Consider the following 19,225-nt stretch of genomic DNA (forward strand, 5'->3'; position numbering starts at 1 on the left):
ACCTGGCATGCCCACTAGGGGGCGATGCTCTGCCCATCTGGGGCGTCGCTCCATTGCAACCGGAACCATTCTAGTGCCTGAGGCAGAGGCCACAGAGCCATCCTCAGTGCCCGGGCCAACTTTGCTCCGATGGAGCCCTGGCTGTGGGAGGGGAAGAGAAAGACAGAGAGGAAGGAGAGAAGAAAGGTGGAGAATTGAATCCAGGATATCCACACGCCAGGCTGATGCTCTACCGCTACCACATTCTTCTTTTCTTCCCCCTCCCTTTCTGTCTAACACATCGTCATCATCATCACCATCACCATCACCAGCCCCTCTTTCTCCTCCTTCCCCTCCCCCTCCTCTTCCCTCCTCCTCTGACCATCTGTGTGACTTCAGGGATGGGAAAAATCCCTTTATCACTGCCTGATTTCCAAATCTCATTTCATTTCTTCAGTCCACTCAGGAGTCCCCAGCAGGTCACTCTTCTCTTTGCCTCTTGCTTCTCCATTTTCTGTTAGCTGGGTTCTTATTATGTCACCCCTCCATCGGAGCCTCAGTGGTGACCCAGTTTCTTCAGAAGTGCTCAGGCTTATGAAGATGGCAGTCAGGGCTACCATGGAGCTCTGATCTCTGTGCTGTTTCTTCTAAATCCACGTGTTCCCCTTCCATGTTCTTTTCTATCCCATACTTTCCATCTGAACTCTCCTTTCTGGACCCTATAAATAATTGTTGTCATTTATTGACTCTTATTCCAAGAAGCAGGCTGAATGCTCTGTATATGTTATCTCATTGATCGTCAGCAACCCTGTGAAGCAGGCACAATGATAATTTCCATTTCATAGGTGATACCACAAAGCACAGTAACCTGCCCAAAGGGACACCCTAGTCAGTACTAGAGCCAGGGAGAACTAAGCAGTCTGAGTGCCAGACTTTTTCATTAAACCACTGTGTTTTATACTAGTGAAGTCCTACCTGCCTTTCAAGGCTTACCTTGAATGGCACATTTCCACGAAGACGTCACCGATGGTCCCAGTCCCAGTTCGCTCTGAATTCTGCCATGTGTGACTTCTCCCATGTCTTTATAGATGTGTCACACACTGACTTTCTTTTTCAGAAATATACTTGTCTTTTGTCTGGCTGTCTCCTTGGTTAGACAGAGTGTTCGATATCTTATTGTGTGAATCAGCTTTCCATTCCCGGGCCCAACCCTGGACCTACACATGTGATGGACCCTTGCTGTGTGTTGAGAGGAAGTCTAGGCCTTAATCTTGTGAGATGCTGTGTCTGTGGAAAAAGCAAGGTCTGCATGCTCACCCGAGGTCGTCAATTGAGGCAGAAGTTTTTGGTGAAGTCTCTTTTTGGCACTCATGAGGTCAAACCCCAGGCTGAACCATTTGAATGATAAGGAAGAGTTTCTTTGAGCTCAGTAATGCCAGGGTGCTAATCCCAGTCCAGTCTGTTTCAAGTTGCATGGCTTGGGAAGAGGCATCGGATGTCTCTGAGCCTCAGTTTCCTCTTCTGGAGAATGGGGATGCCAACCCCTACGTCAGAGGATTGCTGTTGAACTCTGCTGAAATGGTGAATGAAGTCTACCTCGGAATGCTTAGCTAGTGTTTGTCAAGAACTAAATAAATGTCGCCTTACGTTTGTTCTGGGTTGGACCTTCAGTGTCACTTGGAGTTTTGTGCAGCCGTATCTGTCCATCTTTGTTCCTCCAACACTCACCAAGAATCACCCTCCTTCATCTCTACCGATACAGCTCCCATAAATATACTTGATTCTGAGTCCACCACATCCCCTTTCTTCACCAGCCTGAATTCATTGTCTTAGTGGTATAGCCTAAACAGTTTTTACGTCACTGAATTTTTTTCCCTCATATTTCTCCTTTTATGCACCACAAATGTCTTAACGAGATCCCCATAATTAGGCATTCACACTATTTCTAGTATTTCGCCACTACAAACAATACCACATGGATTTTTTTTTTCATTTTTGGCATAAAATTTGGCCTCCACGTTGGAATCTGTTTCCTTCTCTTAAAGCAGAGTTTCAGAATGAGATTATTAATGAAAACCTGCTGTTTGACTTAGACTATAATTAGATATCAAGTGGTTGTAATTTACAAGTTAAATAGGGCCGCAGAAAACGCAAGAAGAAATTTATTTTGCCCCCTGAATGCATCTCGAATCTTTCCTCCCTTTCTTCGTCACCATTGTGACTAGTGCTACCTCTCAGTTCTCACTTAAAACCCTTTACCTTCCCTGAGGTTCATTCTCTTCAGTTAGCCGGAGGAATCTTTTAGGACCATGACCCACATCAGGTGAAAGTCATCCGGTGGCTTCCTGTTACCCATAGGATACAATCCAAGCCCCTTGCCATGGCTTTGGACCCTGTTCCGTCTGTATCTGGCTGCTGTTCTCTTCACTCGATTGGCATTTCCTGGAGCGTTAGTCACATGCACGAACTTCCTGTTGCAAGAATGGGTCCCTACTTTCCGAGTCTGAGAACTGGCTGTTCCTTCCCCTGGCCACGACGGCCCCTTTCACTCCCCAGCTCCTGTCCTGGCTGGCTCCTGCTCACCTTTCAGCTCCCAACTCCAGTGTCACCTCCTCAGGACTCTCCTCCAGATAGACTCCTTCCCACCCTCAGCCTGCTGCTGGTTGTGTACCCTTTTGTACCTCCTCTATAATATTAAAGTCTAAAACTTAGGTTTATTTGTTCATTTATTTACTATTTTCCTCTATAAAACATGTGTCATAGTCTTAAACCAAAGACGTTAAAAGTATTTAATAAGTGTTTGTTGAATACTCACTCCCAAGGTCACTGGAGAGTGGCCCAGTTGTGTGACTTTGACATTGATGTTTAAGAGGGATCCCAGATAAACCAGAAGCTCCTGGTCCAGACCTCCCGGGAATCCTGCTTCCCCCCCACACAGACTCACTCACGCATGGCGTATTAAAGGCGTTAAGTGGATGCTGGTAATTTTTTAAATGGCTCATTCCCGTGGTGCTCGTGATGTTACTGCCCCACTGAATAATATCTCTATATGAGGGAGCCCAGGGCGAGGATACACCAGCCCTGCACTTCCCAGCGCGCACACCTACCCCCTGAGGGCCTCAGAATGTTCTTGGACAAAGATATAAGTTCTGGGAACTCTTCACATGCTCTCTTTCTCCTAGAAATTTCCAAATGCATCTCAGACTATTAAAGACCCTGGGAAAGAAAATGTGGGCCTATCGACAGCTGGGTTTCTTTGTTCATCCCAATGTCTGCAACCATGTTGACTACAGACTCCGTCCTCCATCTCTCCCCCTCCCGCCACCCCCAGAACATTCAGCGACATCTTGAGGAACAGAAAGCAAACACAGAAACACAATTTGGGAGGTGCTCTGTTACCCTACGCTGATCATCAGAAATCCCAGATACGACGGACTACATCCTCCGTCTTTCTCTGTCTCTCTCCTCTTCCTGCCACTGAGGTGGCTGTGGGCCTTCTGGCCCAGAGTGGGGAGCACCTGGCCTCTCTCTGCTTCATTAGGCTTCGGGCCCAGCCCACGGGGCCTGGAGGTACGCAGCAACATGAGTTGCGAAAAGCCGTTGTCATGGAATTGAACACATGGCTCAAAGCAGCTGCAATGTGCTCTTGTAGCTACGGCCTCCTCCGGAGGGGCCCGTGGATGCTGAAATGCATCGTCCTAAGGCGGACGGGAAGGCAGTGGAGCACTTGACTGATGCCTTCATGTCCGTGGTGGGGTTTTATGGGGCAGCTGTGGGGTCGCCACTCTCCCAAGCCCGTGAGCGTCGTGAAGGAGACCTTGACAATTCACATAAGGCAGGGTAAGCTTTCTTTAGATGTGAGGAAGGGACCCCTGAGGTTCAGTGGTCTTTAAGAGCAGGAGTTAGTATTTAAAATTCAGTTCAGCCGCTGGCGAATTGAATGATTGAATGGTGTGAAGCGAATGAAGAAGCTGTGGTTTAGCCTCAGTTTTTCCATCTGTAAAATGGCATTGGTAATACCAAAATCACACGTCACTTGTGAGATAATGCCCACAAAATGTGCGGTCCTGGGCCGGGCCCATAGCCGACCCTCAGTGGAGAGCGGCACATGCTCGTTGTCCTGGGGCTGGGCCTGCGGAGGCTCACACTCCCATCCCCTCCTGCCCGGGCCCTGGCCTCTGACCTGGTGCAGCTTTCACACGCCCTCATCCGTGTTCTTGCACCGACAGCCTCCTCAGCCACAGAACCCCTCTCCCGTCCTGGCGGCTGGAGTGTTCTTCTGAAAACACGCTGAATCGGGCCCCGTCACTCTCCTGTCTGAACGTCTTCCCAGTGTTCTGTCTCTTGCCCTGGAGACATTTCAGACTTTTTGCAGAGAAGGCAGATGAGAGTCAGCACACACCCCGCCCCCCTAGGCCTGCAGCTGTGCTCAAAAGATCAGTTGTCCTAAGTCCCAAATCCCAGGTTCCATCTTTAAATAAAAAATCATGACGTTCTATTTTATATGTACGTGCTTACTTTGGTCTACATTATGTGCCATTATTTGTCAGTTATTTAACATTTTTTCAAGTCTCTAGGTAACCTCGATGTCCCAGGAAGAGGAAACATCCTCAGGCCGGTTGTACTAGGATGATAAGGGACCCCCCTCCAAGGGCTTCCACGGGATCAGATCTGGAATGTGCCCGGTAATGCTGGTACAGCACTGAGCGCAGAGCCACCCCGGCCCTGCGAGCGCTCCTGCTGTATTATTTACCATTCTCATCACTGCTGTTTCACTATTACTGTTAATTTTATCAGAATTATTACCCATTAGGGACACATTTACCCAGTTGTAGAAGCAAGAATCTATAGGATGAAGGGCGCACTGTTTAACAGGATTAAACAGTTGCCTTAGCCGGCTACACCAGTGGTTTTCAACGGCGGGCCCGCAGACTGGTCCTGGTCCACCAGAAATGTGGTGCCAGTCCACAAAAGAGTTAACCACCCTGATGTTGTATGGAGATGGGTCTGTAATCATTGAAAACCACTGTGCTACACAAAGCCCCTTTCTATCCTGGACTCCAGCCTCCCTCTGGGCCCCCCACCACCAAGCCCTAAGCCACTGTATTCTGTGACCTCCAGCACATGGTCCATTTTCCCCTCCCCAACATGCCTTTCAGTACTGACCATGCTCCTCCTGAAATGCCCTCCTCTCCTCCCCTTGCTCTTTTTGAGGCAATACACTGGTACTCACTATTTCAGAATCCCATTTCAAAGCCTCCTCTGTGACAACCCCACCCACAGCCTGCTCTCTGCCCTAAGTCACCTGAGCGAGCCACTTCTTGTCTGGGCACGTGAAGCTCTGTGCTGCCTTCTACTGTAGCCCTAATCCATCCATCCTTCTACTGTAGCCCTAATCCATCCATCATAAGTACACGTGGACACATCTGTCTCCCTCCCTACTTTGACAGTCCCGGGATGGGAAGGGCAGTGATTGATGTCTCTCTGTAGCCCAAATACCTAGCATAGAACTGGCATAGAATAGCACTGCCTGAATGGAAGACTATATAAATGGGTGTGTGGGTGGGTGGATGGATGAATGGATGGATGGGTGGATGGATGGATGGGTGGATGGATGGGTGGGTAGATGGATGGGTGGTTGGGTGGGTGGGTGGATGGATGGATGGATGGATGGATGGATGGATGGAAGGAAGGATGGAAGGATGGGTGGATGGGTGGATGAATGGCTGGATGGATAAAAGGAAATAGTTGAGATTTTCATGGTATACAATGGGTTAACAAGATATGGTGCCGCTCACATCTATGGGGCATCTAGTATGTTCTAAGTTCTGTGCTCATTAAGTATATCTCACTTAAAAACTGCCCTAAATTTCATTCTATGAAAGAGGTAATTCAAGCTTAGACAGGTTCATTGACTTGCCCACGTGCGTTCAGAGCCCCGAGAGAGCCAGCATTTCAATTCTCGGATGACTTGAGTCGTAGTCTTAGCCAGCCAGAGCAAGATTTTCTAGCTGTGAAGCAGGAAAGAAGCTACAGCTCCTCTTGCATCTGCAGGTGTTTCTGTAGTATCCGTGCTGCTGTGAGGGTGCTGACGAGCTGCAAGGCTCTGGAAAGTGAGGCATCTCTCTCTGCGCAGACAGTCAGGACTGTCCCTTTGCAGGCTGCCTCTGGCCCCAGAAACACAGCGCCATGTCCTCAGGAGTGATAACCCCAGTGGTTATGTCACTGTCCAGCGCTCCCCACTTCACGGTTTTAGGTATGTCATCCAGTATAAGATGTGCCCCCCAGGTCTCTGCCATCAATCAGCACTGCATCTTTTAGGGAAGGGCAGGGCTTTAGCCATCTGCCTTTCTATGGGATACATGGGAAGGGGTGGGGCGGGCCTGGGGTGTGCACTGGACTGGGAGAGGAAGGAAGGAAGGCTTCACAGAGGAAGTGGGCTTTGAAGAATACATTCGTGTTAACCGCAGAAAGAGAGTGGGAAGACATTGCTGCTAGAAGAGAGACAACAGGGCAAGGTACGTGGGAGTGACTCTGTGCAAGGCATTCTGGGAATATCCAGGGAAAACTGTGAGCAAAGAAGATGCTGGTGAGGTGGGTCGACACCAGGTCCACTGGCAGAGACAGGCTCTGGAATGCACTCCCACGATTCCCAGCTGCGTCCCGCCCTGGGAGGAGAGGCACACTCTGCCTCCTGTATCCTCCCTGCTGGGCCAGCCCCCGTGTGCTCTTTCACTGTGAGACACTGACCTCTCAATGCAGGCTGATGTTAATATATTTTTTCTCCTGCTTATTAGCAGCTGGCTATAAATTATTCACTTAGTTGGGGAAAAAAATTTTAGAAACATTGATGGCTTTAAATTATTTGCCTTACTGGGTTGTTGCTCTGCTTAAATATTGAACAGGCGGCCAACAGGCTCAGTCTTTATTCCTCTGGTTTCCCTCTTTGTTCCCCGAGCCCTGTGTCCCCTCAGCAGCCTTCTCTCCTGGGTGAAGCTCGTTGCAAAGGAAGTCCTGATGCTGAAAAACCAAAATGAAGTTTAATTTGAAACCATGAGAGAGCTGCAGGGATAGAAGGAAGACGGGGTGGCTCTGGGCTCTTGAGTCTAGCCCTCAGTCCGTGGTGAACCCTTTCTCCTCCTCCGCGCCGTGTCTCCAGCTTGACCATCCTCCCCGTCCCCGTTGCCGAGGCCCACAACCTGCTCTGCCTCCAGAGCCTTCCGGACACTTTCTCTGTGAAGTCTTGCCAGATTTTTTTCACAAAGGAAAGCCACTCATACTTTCTCCAAACTTTGATAACCTTTTCTTTATCTTCCTGATGATATTTGTCATTTATCATTACCTTTTATTAGAGTCACTTATGGCTAATTCTCTTCTCCCTTAATTAATCTCCTTAAGTATAGTGACTTGTTCAAGGTCGGGTCTTGCTTCCACCTACCAGCCCGGTTCCTGACAAAGAGCAGATGCTCAATTAATGATTGGTGGATTAATGGACAATTAACCGAACGGGCTGCGCGATCTTAAACCAGACCTTCTCTCTCCAAGCCTCAATTTTTCTAAGAAGCTGTGTGGCTTTGTGGAAATGACTTCAGGTTTTGGAGTCAGATCTATGTGGTCTCATTATATCCCAGCTCTGCCTCTGACTCGTTCGATTTGGGGAAATGACTTATTGGGCTCACCATTACCCAATCGGCAGTTTGTCCGATGGGCCTCCTCCTGAGGAGGCTTGGAGGATTGGAATTAATGTATGCCAAGTGCTCAGCAGGCCATGCTGAAGACAGTGAGGACTAATGAATCCGGGGTGCTAATTTGGAAAGCAGAGGTGATGGGTTTAGATCGTTGCCACAGGTCTTTTGCAACTCACATGGTCTTTGATTATCAATCTAACTGGAAGTGTTTATTGTTTCATTGTGAAGTCTGGTATTTGGAGTCAGAAAACCTGATTTGAACTCCAGCTCCGACGTTCAGTGAGTCCTTAAGGAAACGGTTTAATCTTCTTGGTATTCGGTCCCCAGCACCTGGGGATGTGATATGAGGAGCATTCTTGTCTCCCACGGCTGGACTATTGGAGTACGTGCTGGAATGCTATGGAGCGCTCCTTTAACGCACACTGTAGATTTGCTGCATCCTGGAGTCAGAGCCTTGGAATTTTCAGAGACAGGGAATGATGTGCGTATTTGATCTGGGAGCCTGTTTCCAGAGACTCTGGTTTTCAGCTTGACTGCAGGCCCCTCCTAAGCAGTGCTGCCAGGGTCAGTACCACTACAACCAGCCCCTCCTCGGGCACTGCTGGACTGAGTCGTGGGAGCGCTGATTTGTAGTCAGAGCATGCAGCCGCTTCCACACATCCTCTCTGATGTGTCTTTCAGAGAAGTTTGCGTTCCTGAAAGTGCATGTCTCCTCCAGGCGGTTTTCTTTGTTTATCTGAAATATGTCAGGTGGCTCTCAGTTACCTCTGTCTGGCCTGGCCAGGTGCAGAAGCAACTGCAAACGGCCTTAAACAGGAGGCTCTAGATCGGATCCTGACAGGGCCTGGGAACACGACCCTGGGCTGTTTCCTTCATCAGAGAGGTCCAGTGCTGTGACAGTGAGAGTCGTGGTCAATCATCATCACCCCGAGAATGTGTGACTTCATACAGCAACCATTGACTTGGCTCTTAATTCAAACATTTGGATCGGGCTCCGCAGGGCAGGTCTTCAGGACTGGGTGGGGCAGGGTCATCCGACCTGGGTCCTGGTCATGCACCTGTGCTCAGCCAGCTCTCTGAGGCTGCTGGTGCCCTGTGGAGGCGTCCAAAGGCAGCCAGAACAGGAGCCTCCAGGCCTTTGACGCGGAAGCTCGGAAGGCACACGTCATCCCCCCTGCTCCGTTCTATTATATACATGTGTCCTAGCAAGTCATGAGGTCATCGCAGATTCAGGGAGTAGAGGAGTAGCCTTCATTTCTTGAAAGACAAAGTGACAAAATACTGGAGCATGATCTTTGAAACCTGCAAGTATTGATATTCCACGAAGCCCCCTTTTTTAAGGTTAAAAACCTGGGCGGATCCTCACAGCTGCTTGAGGTAAGCATAATCATCCCCACTTTGTGGATGGAAAAACTGAGGCTCAAGTATGTGACCACAGGATCCTGCGGGACAGCTGGCCCAGGAAGGGCCAGTCTCTGACCCGAATCCACTTGTAGCTGATGTAAAGACCACAGGCTAGTACACTGCGCTCTGTTGAGCTCTACAGGTATGGTGTTTTTTGTTTGTTTGTTTTTCTTTTTTCCAAATGGGAGGCAAGACCCTCCACCAACAAAAAGGTTACAGCTCACTTCAGGGCGGTGGTCTGGACCTGAAGCTGCAGTGTCTCTAAGGCAGCGGTTCCCATATGTATTTTCCGATGGCTTTAGGCGACCCCTGTGTTTTGGTCGTTCGACCCCCGCCGGGGTCGCGACCCACAGGTTGAGAACCGCTGCTCTAAGGCGTCTCAGTGTACCTCTCTGTACCTCTGCTCCCTCTGCTCCCTCGCCCCTCTCTAACGGTGCCAGAGAGCTTTGGACCTCAAGCTGTTGTTAGGGTCCGTTGTTAGGTACGGCCTGGCTGGTATACAGACGAGCAGGAGATTTGGGCCCTGGCTCAATCCCTCGCAAAGGCAGGCCTGCGGTCTGGTGCGGGATCGACAGATGTTTTCAGGAAAGGGCCAGGCGGAAAACGTCTGAGGCCTCGCTGACAAAAGGCAAACTGGAGAATGGTACGTGGGCACTTGAACAAGGAGAGGACGTTTTCTAGAAATGTATACTGATGCAATTCAATACACGATCATAATCAATGACCACTTTTGTAATAGAGTGGTGCTTATTTTTGATGCTAACATGTGGATTTCATACAATTTTCCCGTCTTAACATAGTCTTCTTTGGATGTGCTTTCACCACTTAGAGATGTAAAAATCATTCTTAGCTTGTGGACCATACAAAATAGGCAGTGGGCTTGATATAGCCGGCAACCTCCGCCTCCCCTAGTGTAAGGGGACATTTCAGATTTGTACTTATAGAATCCTAGCTCTAATGCCACGTGACTGTCTAATTGCTGTGTGACTTTAGGCAAAGCCTTGACGTCTCAGAGTCGTTGCCTCAGGCTCCAAGCACACAGTCGAGGCGATTCCCAATGTGCTCTGCGTCCATCAGAGATAGCAGTGGGTTTCACTGTCCTCTAATCAGACCTGCTTGTAGATGTCGAGAATGAGAGAGGGCCGATGTCATCCATGGCACAGGCAGGAACGGTGTAGATGACCCAGGAATGGAAGTCCCCTGACTTACAAAAACGGCCCTCTTTCATGATGACCTACAAGAGGATGGACCGTTGGGGAACTGAGCTGAAACACGTGGTTCAAAGGTGGCAGCCTGTGCTCCTTTCTAGTTCAGCGGGAATCGCACGGGTCCACCGCTGCGGAGATTACAGAGAGGAGCTCAGCATTACCCCGTGTTTGAGACAGACGTGCTTATACATGCGGGAGCTGTGGGTGAGTGCAGGGGCCAGGGGCAGGAGAGCTCCAGCTGTGCTCCAGACACACACTTCAGGGGGAGGGGGTGGGGAGTGTCGCTGAGAGGTCCTGGCTTTTTCAACCGGCTCCTTGTCTATGTTTATATATTGGCACTTCAATATTTTGGGGAAACGCCCCAATTCTAGAATATAGATTTTTAAATACAGAAATATTTTGATTTGTAACAAAAGCTCCCATTCGTATATGGAAAGAAAAATGGCAAACTATGTAAACCTTCACCAGCATGGTGTGCAAAGCTGGTGGGGTCCTTTTATACACACACACACACACACGTGCTTGTGCGCACACCATGCTAAACTCTGAGTCTCAAAACAGATGTCCTGGTGACTCCAGGTGCCCAGTAGGGTGGTGGTGGTGGTGGTAGGGGGGAGATAGAAGTAGTAAAGAGAAAGCAGGAGAAAGAAAGAATGAAAGGTAACTTTATAGTGATAAGACAAAAACATCAGTAATCACAGTAAATATAATTTGCATGTTAAAGTTCAGAGATAGGTTATATGAAATAAAACCCAGTTATGTGATGTTTAGAGATTTCCTTAAAACACAGACAGAAAAATCTGACAGTAAAGGAAAAGGGAAAATATATACTAGACAAATATTAATCAAATGACAGCTGGGGAAGAATTATAAATATAGGGCAAATTACTTCTGTGAAAAATGCCTTTGGAATCTTGACAGGGATTGCATCAAATCTATATATAGATGGGTTGGGGCAGTAGGGACTTTTTAACAATATGAATTCTTCCAATTCTTGAAGACAGGATAGCTTTCAATTTATTGAGTCTTCTGTGATTTTTTAAATCAATGTCTTGTAGTTATTCTTGCAGGTGTAGAGATCTTTCAACTCTTTGATTAGATTTATTTCTAAGTATTTTATTGTTTTGATCTATTTTAAATGGGTTCATATTCTTTATTTCTCTATCAGATAATCCACTGTGAGTGTGTAGAATTAATAATACAGGTATTTGTATGCGAATGTTGGGTCCTGCAAATTTACTGACTGTGTTAATTTGATCTAAGTTTTGATTTTGTTGGATTTTTTTTTGGTGAGTCTTTAGGTTTTATATATTAAAATTGTGTCATCTGCCTCAATCTCTTCCCTTTCCTATCTGTCCCTCTCTCTCTCCCTCCCCCCCTCTCAACAAAAAGAAAAATCGTATCTGCAAAATACTTTTTTTAGGAATAAGGGTATCACTAATTAATCATAAAAAGTATGGTTCACCAGGCGACAAATGAAATCTTTGCTTTTGTGCTGAAACAACACAGCTTCCAAAGTATGTCCAAAACATAAAAAATAAAAAATAAAAAAACAAAAAAACCACAATTGAGAAAAGTACAACTAGTTAATGAATATATATAATCAAAGTGAGAGATTTTACAGAAAACTTCCTATTACATCAAGTAGGCAAAATAATTCTATAGATAAATTGAACTGTACTATTGAAAATATAATTCAGTGGGCATGTATGTGTACAGTTCTGTTTCCAAGAATCAGAGTTTAAAGATTTTTCTCCGGAAGCGAGAAATTCTCTTTATGGGTCTTGAAATCTTATAACTTCAATTTCCTGGCTTTGGCCCCATTTCATGAAGGTTTATTTCATTTTCCAGGATGACTCTTTGCAACATTTATGACTAAATGTGGTTTAATTTGTATCCCTTTGCCGGACATTTCTTTCCATCAGGGGTGGGAGTAGGGGCAGCAACCTATGTGCACTGATTTTATTAAAGTTTGTCTTCTGGGGGGAGCACCGGTTGCCAAGGGGTTGTGATTGAAAGAAAAACACTTTCAGAAAAACGGTCACTGTCAAGACAAAGTGGTAGTACTTTGTTTCAATCCATATTCCTCATATTTCTCCTTCAGGCCATAAAATAGTCCATTTCCTTAGGATAGCTTCCGGAAATAAAAAGGCCCTGTGTGTGGGCTAGTTGAGAAGGTTCTGGAGAATAGCTGTGACATCTGACCTCCCCCTGTGTCTGTTAGCCTGGTTACCTTGCTGAAGCTGGTGGCTGTCAAGGGTCGGCGTGACCCCCTTCATGCCGAATGTTGCGATATTAGTAGCTACATACCTAGATTCCAAGATGGGGAAGGGTTGTAAAGAAATTCTGCTTTCAGGCAGGACTCCATGGAAATAACTCAACAAAACCTTGAGATAAGTATTTATGCTGATACTTAGAGCATCCCAGAATGGCTAGGATCTCGGATAGGTTCTCTGGCCTCATGCTGACTAAGATCAGCTTCTGTGATCCTAGTACATCCCCCCCCCTCCCCCGCCGTAGGACGAATCCTTTCTAACCTCTCTCTAGTGCTTCTGCGTGGCTGTGGTGGCCGCGGCGGCTGCTGCTTCTGCTGCTGCTTCTGGGTCCCATTTCCCAGATTCTAACCCTTCCTGCGACATCCCTGCCCCTGACCTGCAACGTGACTTCCATTCATTCCTTCAGCTGAGTGCCTGGCAAGTAGGAGACACCCTGCTAGGTCCCGATGTGGCAGTGGAAAACCAGACACACAGTGTCCCTGTCTCTGTGGACTCGAGGTACAGAGGAGGAAACAGGCAAGGAAGTCAAGCCAGGAAGCAATCAAGTGCGACAATGACAAATCGTTGTAAGTGCATGGGAAGCAATGACCTTGGCTCTGACCGTCTGAGTTGTCCGCCAGGCCTGCAGTGAAATGGGTCAGGCTTCTTCTTCCTTGTCTTGGCTGGAAACCATCACTGCCCATGACTCTGCTGGCCGAGATGACGTTATAGGAGGAACGGATCCTGGGGCTGGCGCTTTGGTTTGTTTTATCCTATCTCCTACTTTGGGACAGGCATCTGATCAGAGACAGCAGCAATAATTGGCCACCTACCTTGTTCCATCCCTCGTGGTAGGTGCTTTCCAATGTGTTCTTGTAACCGCCCTTTCGTAACGTATTTTGTAATAAGGATGTTCAGAGGCGTGAAGTTAAGGGGCTCAAGCTCACGTGGTCAGTCAGTGGCGGAGCCTGGATATAAACTTAGCTCTGTCTGCCCCCCACCCACTGTCCTCTCTCCTGAGTTGACATTCTGCCAATTTGCAGCACTTGCCTCCAAGACTTGCATTGGCATCGCCTGTGTGGGGTCTCAGCACGTACACAGGTCTCAAAGGTTAGACTGGAGTTTGGCAGAAATAAAGGCAGCCACACATAAGGGCCCTTTCCTGAATCTCTTAATTACCCTGGTGGGATTTGCATTCATTTCTCTCGCCTAATTATTATTAAGAACGTGCCATCTGTGTAAATTAGATTTTATGATTTTGCTGCAAACTTTCGTGCAGCTTAGTTTTACAAAATAAAATCTAATCTTTATCTCATTTCATGATGGAAAATGTAGATTTGATGTACAAGGTCTAATTGTTCCCACCACGTGTTAGAAATCCAAATGTCACTAAACCATTAAGGTTAAATGATTATATCACAACTTACTTGGTTTGCATTTTATATCCAATTCAAAACACAAACCCCTCGCCTCATTAATCCTTTGCAATCCAACCCCCTCGCCCCAAATGAAATGATACTTTTGGGACACATTTATATCCTTTTAACAGCTGCCTGACAGTTCTGCTGATGGAGTTCGTATCTAACTTTGTTACTGGATAGTGACAACTTGCCCTGACGGATATGTGTACCTAATTATTCCCTCGCAGTTAGATTTAATTAATGCTTACCCTCATCATAATCTTGCAGCTAGCGAGCCCTCACTTCAGGAGCAAGTGAATGGCAAAAGGATTTCTGTTTTAGCCAAGAGAGACTCCAAAAGGCTTTGTAAAAACTTATACTTTTTTTTAAGAGTAAAAAGAAATGCATCCCAGCCTGTTTTATTTCTTTCTCTACTCGTATTAGTGCCACATGTGAATGCATTTGAGACCGCCTATGGGGATGGGGTTGTTAAACCTAATTTCAGACTAAGTATCACTAATGTGAGCCATTTTGAAGGACCCACAAGGAAGATGGATACTTTTTAATATCTTAGCTTAGAATTGAGGTGTCCTTGCTTCATTTTGTTTATGTCTCTGTACAAAATATGTATTTGTGTATCTTTCTGCCTCCCTGAATGCCACCCAACATCCAGTAATAAATAGCTACGTAAGAGAGGAGATATTAAGAAGAAATGACAGGAGAGACAAAGGGAGCTTGAAGATAAGATTTGGAAAGAGATTATTAGGAAGATTGTAATAAGGAAAGGGAGCGTGTACTAATAAAACTTCGTTAGGTGGAAATGCTTTGCAAATAACCTGCCCCAGTCCATGCTTGTGAAATATTCATGTGCCATTTGCTTTTGATTACCATAATAGCCACACCTTGTGTTTGCAAAGAGCTAAACAGTTTACAACAAGTTTTCACATCATTATCTGAGGTGATCTCTGCAAGGACCCTGGGAGGGGAGCAGGGAAGCAGGGAAGCATTCACAGATGAGGAGACTGAGGCCCAGAGAGGTGGAGTCACTTGCCCACAGACACACAGCTGGGAAGTAAAGGAACCTGGCTGTGAAGCCTCAGCTTCTAAAACCAGGTCCAGTGCTGTCTTCACCACCCATGGCACCTCCCTTTAGGTTTGAAAATGCATGCGCAAGGAAGATTGAAGTGAGTGGCTCAAGTAGCAACCCCTCTTTGCTTTCATGCGTCTTGCAGAAGCATCAGCAGACTCTCAGGTGAAAGATACCATCTGAGTTGAACCGTAATATGATGCTACTTACTTTATCGATTGCATGCAATATTGATGGTCATTATTACTGTGTGTTATTATGGCAGAGTTAGTTCATCCAGTAAGATCCGAGAGGCCTCCGGTAAAAAAAATGTGTCCACTGCTTAAATGCCTTGACCTTGAACCCCAAAGGGGCCTAAAAGTAAATATTCTAGAAATCCAGGACTGTGAAATGGGAAGTGAGGACTTGGAAGTCACCCGTAATCCAGGTGAGAAAACTGAGGCATAGAGAGGGCGAAGCGACTTCTCTACCATGGTTAATGACAGGTCTGAGCCCCCAACCCTGGTTTACTGACTCCCAGTTTATAACTCTGTCCACAATAGCTGTTACCTTAAGCTGGAGGAGGCCTAAGACATCTCCTTTTTTGACAATGAGAAACTGAAGCCTTGAAGATGATGGTTTACCCAAGGTTACACACTAACCCAGAGGCAATCACGGGTCTGAAATCCTGTCTCCCTAATTTCCGTAAATTCAGTTCAACCACTGTTGTTTGTGCGAGTGCTATGTGACAGGCGTCGTGTTAACCGCCGTGGCTACCGCTGCCTTCACCAGCACAGGCAACCATGTCCTAGAGACGGGCGGGAAGACGTGGCAGCCCACTCTCACTGGGCACGGTGGGCAAGAAGAATGGAAATGGTTTCCCAGGGAAGTCCAAGTCCAGATTAAAACAAGATGGCCTTGGAGAAGAGGGCGGAGGAGAAGTGGAGTGGGAAGCGGTAGAAAGGCGTGCCTAGAGGGGGGTTCCCACGCTCACTGCAAAATTTCTTTTCTTTGCCTTTCTCCTAATGTTGTTATGCTTTTCTCCTCCCTCTGTCCCAGAAAATGACAATTTGACCTGAAGAATAAAGGCTAGATGCCGGTAGAAAGAAAATCCTTTATATTGGGCCAGCACTTCACAGTTTACCAAGCACTAGCATCACCTGTTGTCATTGTACCCTTATTCACCAAGGGTTTGCTAGGTACTGAACACCGTGCCTGTCTTTTAATACGTCTGATTAAATCTCCACAATGTCCCTCTAGGGTTGACTTTATTACGACTCTCATTTTACAGATGAGAAAAAATCTTGCCAAATGTCACCTAGCTGGTCAGTGACAGAGTCTGGATTTGAACCCAAATCTGCTGAACCCCAAAGCCCTCTGGTAGAGCACAAGGTGTTGGAGACTGGAGTGGTTCCCACAGGGTCAGCCCTGAGTCTCTGCTGCTTGGGGACAGTGACTCACCGAGGGAGGTTCCTGAATGAGCCCTGAACCTCCTCTTTCCCCACAAAGTGGACGGCCAGGTGCATCCTCCCAAGTTCTGCCCATCGAGCGGAAGCGGTCTGTCTTTTAGCTTGTGTCTATTTATGGAGCCGATACCTCTTTGTGATGTCATCATGGCCTCCCACCCACCCCTCTGCCAGGTGATCATAAGTGTAAGGTGGTGGGAAGGTGCCCATGGTCGATGACATGGGATCTGTAGTTTACCTGTGCCCTCTGACCTTGCTTGGGCCTGATCCTGGATCTGTCATCTGTCATCTCTCCTGCATGACTTGGTGGATCTGACAGAATCCAGCTCTCGTTAGGCAGCTCTGGCTCCCTGGTCCCTTGAGCAGACCAGAAGCGCACCAGGAATGAATGCATAGCTTCATTATGCAATGGCAGGGCCTTATTCCAGAAGCCTAGGGGTCTACGTTGTACGTTTCCTAACTGGCACTTGCGATGAACTCCACACAGTACTGATGATCACCAGTGGCTCTTACACTCCAGGGACCACCGATCGAACGGTGCCAATGGAGGGCTTGCGCCTGAGCCCGAGCTGCTGCAGAGCCCTTGCCTCTGTGCGCCACAGGGACCACCGGATCGTATGGTGCCAATGGGGGGCTTGCGCCTGAGCCCGAGCTGCTGCAGAGCCCTTCCCTCTGTGCCCACTCGGAGCTGGCAGCCTGCCGTGCCACCGGGAAGTGGGTCAGGGCCGTATCCCCAAGCGGTGAATATGCTGCCTTCCCGTCGCATCTTGCGTCCTTTCGGGAAGTGTAAGGTGCAGGGATTTCTCATTTATTCTGGAGCAGATGCATGGCCCGCCACAGACCACGGAAACCTAAACTCTCCACTGACGCGGCAAACCTGCTTCTTCATCAGATTTCCAAAACCTCCTGGAGCCCAGCTGTCTCTCCAAGCTCTTAAATGTACTTTCACTCTCTCGTTCATCTGGTCCAATGACCATGTGTCAACCGAGGGGATCGGTGTGTTCTTCTGCACTATGTCCAGGTGGCACAAGTCCCCTCAGGCGGTTGTGACAGGAGGTGGGGTCATTCATACAGCTCTGGGGCAAGACTGGAATGGTGTCGCGCTGCCCACCCCAGAGGAGTGGACCCTGCTTCCGATCCTCCTTCCAGGCAGAGATGGGAAGAAACCTTCTCCTCTGGATCGATAGCCACCGACTGAACGCCCGAGGCCCTGTTAATTGGCTGCCGCGTAGACACGACATTCGGCAGCTGCGATTGAGCCCACGATGTGTTTGAGTCTGTGGCGGCCCCTGCCGCCCTCCTGGACCCATCTGCGTTTTGAAGGGAGCTGGCTGCATCTCCCAGGCCTTCACGAGTGTCACGGATCACCTCCCTTTCTCTTAGGACGAGATGCTGGTTTTGGTTTCCTCTCTTGATTGGGGGTGGAAATGCCTCTACTCGCCGTTCCCTCCAGGAGAGCTTATTAGGGAGGCCAGGGGAGCAATGGGAAGAGGTTCCAACCAGTATTACCTATGTCTCTGTAAGCTGTACACCCGGGGACTGGGAAAACAATTATCTCCTGGAAAATTAGCCCTAGGTGAAGACTCCGTTCTGTCCCCTGACAGTTCATCCCTCCCCCCCCCCAAGTATGCCCGGGTGCCTGGATGTTAGTGTCCACTTGTAGTCTACTGTCTTTGGAAAACACGATGTTTCTCTAGCCTGGGTATGTAGTTACCCAGGTAAACGGCTGTCGTCCCTCTGACGAAAGTCTGGAGAAACCAGTGCTGTATACACTCACTGCAGGATGGCAGCCTTTCTGGAGGGACTCAGACTGTCCTTTGGCCAGGAGATAGGAAAGAGCTTGAGCCAGGTCTGAGGACTGGCTCAGGTCTAACCACTGGGTGCAGAGTGGAGGCTTCGCGAATACTCGCCGTCCTAGCACAGTGACTCATTTTACCAGAAGTGTTCACAGTGCGCGTGGGAAGGTGGAGTTTCCAGTCATTCGCAGACGAATCGGATGCCGTCTTCCTGTGAGCCACCACCTTCTTCTATTTGAGGATTCTGCAGCCCTCCCCCATTCCCAGTAAGAGCCAGGATATTTTGTAATTGTTCAGCACTTCACGATTACCTAATCGTTGAGTACAGGTTTCCTTTCGTGGGAAGTAGTAGCCGTGCGGTGTTAGGGAATTACGGTTCCATGCTCCCGTGCTGTGGATCTGTTCTCTTCTGCTTGGCAAAATCCACCCACAGAAATGTTTTTAAAGTCAGACTCCCACCTTCTGGGGGAATTCAGGGTCACAGACTTGTCACGAGGGGATTCCCCCAAGCTGTTACTCACAGACACCTTACCGCAGAGAAGGTCTATGAGGAGGAGTCAGTGTCCCTATTTTTCGTATTACAAAAAAAAAAAACTTAAAAATTAAAAGGAGAGCCAGAATGGTTAAGTCGTTTTCTCAGTCGCACAGCCAGGAAGAGACTGAGCGCAAATCTGGTCCCCATCGTGTTTTTCAAGCACTTCTAAGGGTAGGGTTTCTTACTAACTGGGGAGAGAGAAGTTCTGGGAGGGAGGGAGGCAGGCAGGGAGAGACAGAGGCCCTGGAGGCCACTCCCTGGTCTACTGGTCTACCTGTCCCTCTGAACACAGCCCCCGGGGTCCTCAGCGGGGCCTGCCTGTTCTGCCTGCACCAAGCCCTGGTGTTCTCACTCCCTGAGCCCGAAGCCGTTTCCTGGGCAATCCAGAGCAATTTGGGAAATAGCACATTGTGCCTAGCAGAATGCAA

The 19,225-nt window shown here is 48.0% G+C and overlaps 1 protein-coding gene across 5 annotated transcripts in view; it reads left to right on the forward strand.

Moving 5' to 3' along the window:
• Positions 1 to 19,225, forward strand: part of ASTN2 (astrotactin 2) — an 886,721-nt gene that overhangs the window by 252,223 nt on the left and 615,273 nt on the right. The window lies entirely within an intron of this gene.

Source organism: Saccopteryx bilineata, chromosome 2 (assembly GCF_036850765.1).
Source record: "Saccopteryx bilineata isolate mSacBil1 chromosome 2, mSacBil1_pri_phased_curated, whole genome shotgun sequence".
Lineage (NCBI taxonomy): Eukaryota > Metazoa > Chordata > Mammalia > Chiroptera > Emballonuridae > Saccopteryx > Saccopteryx bilineata.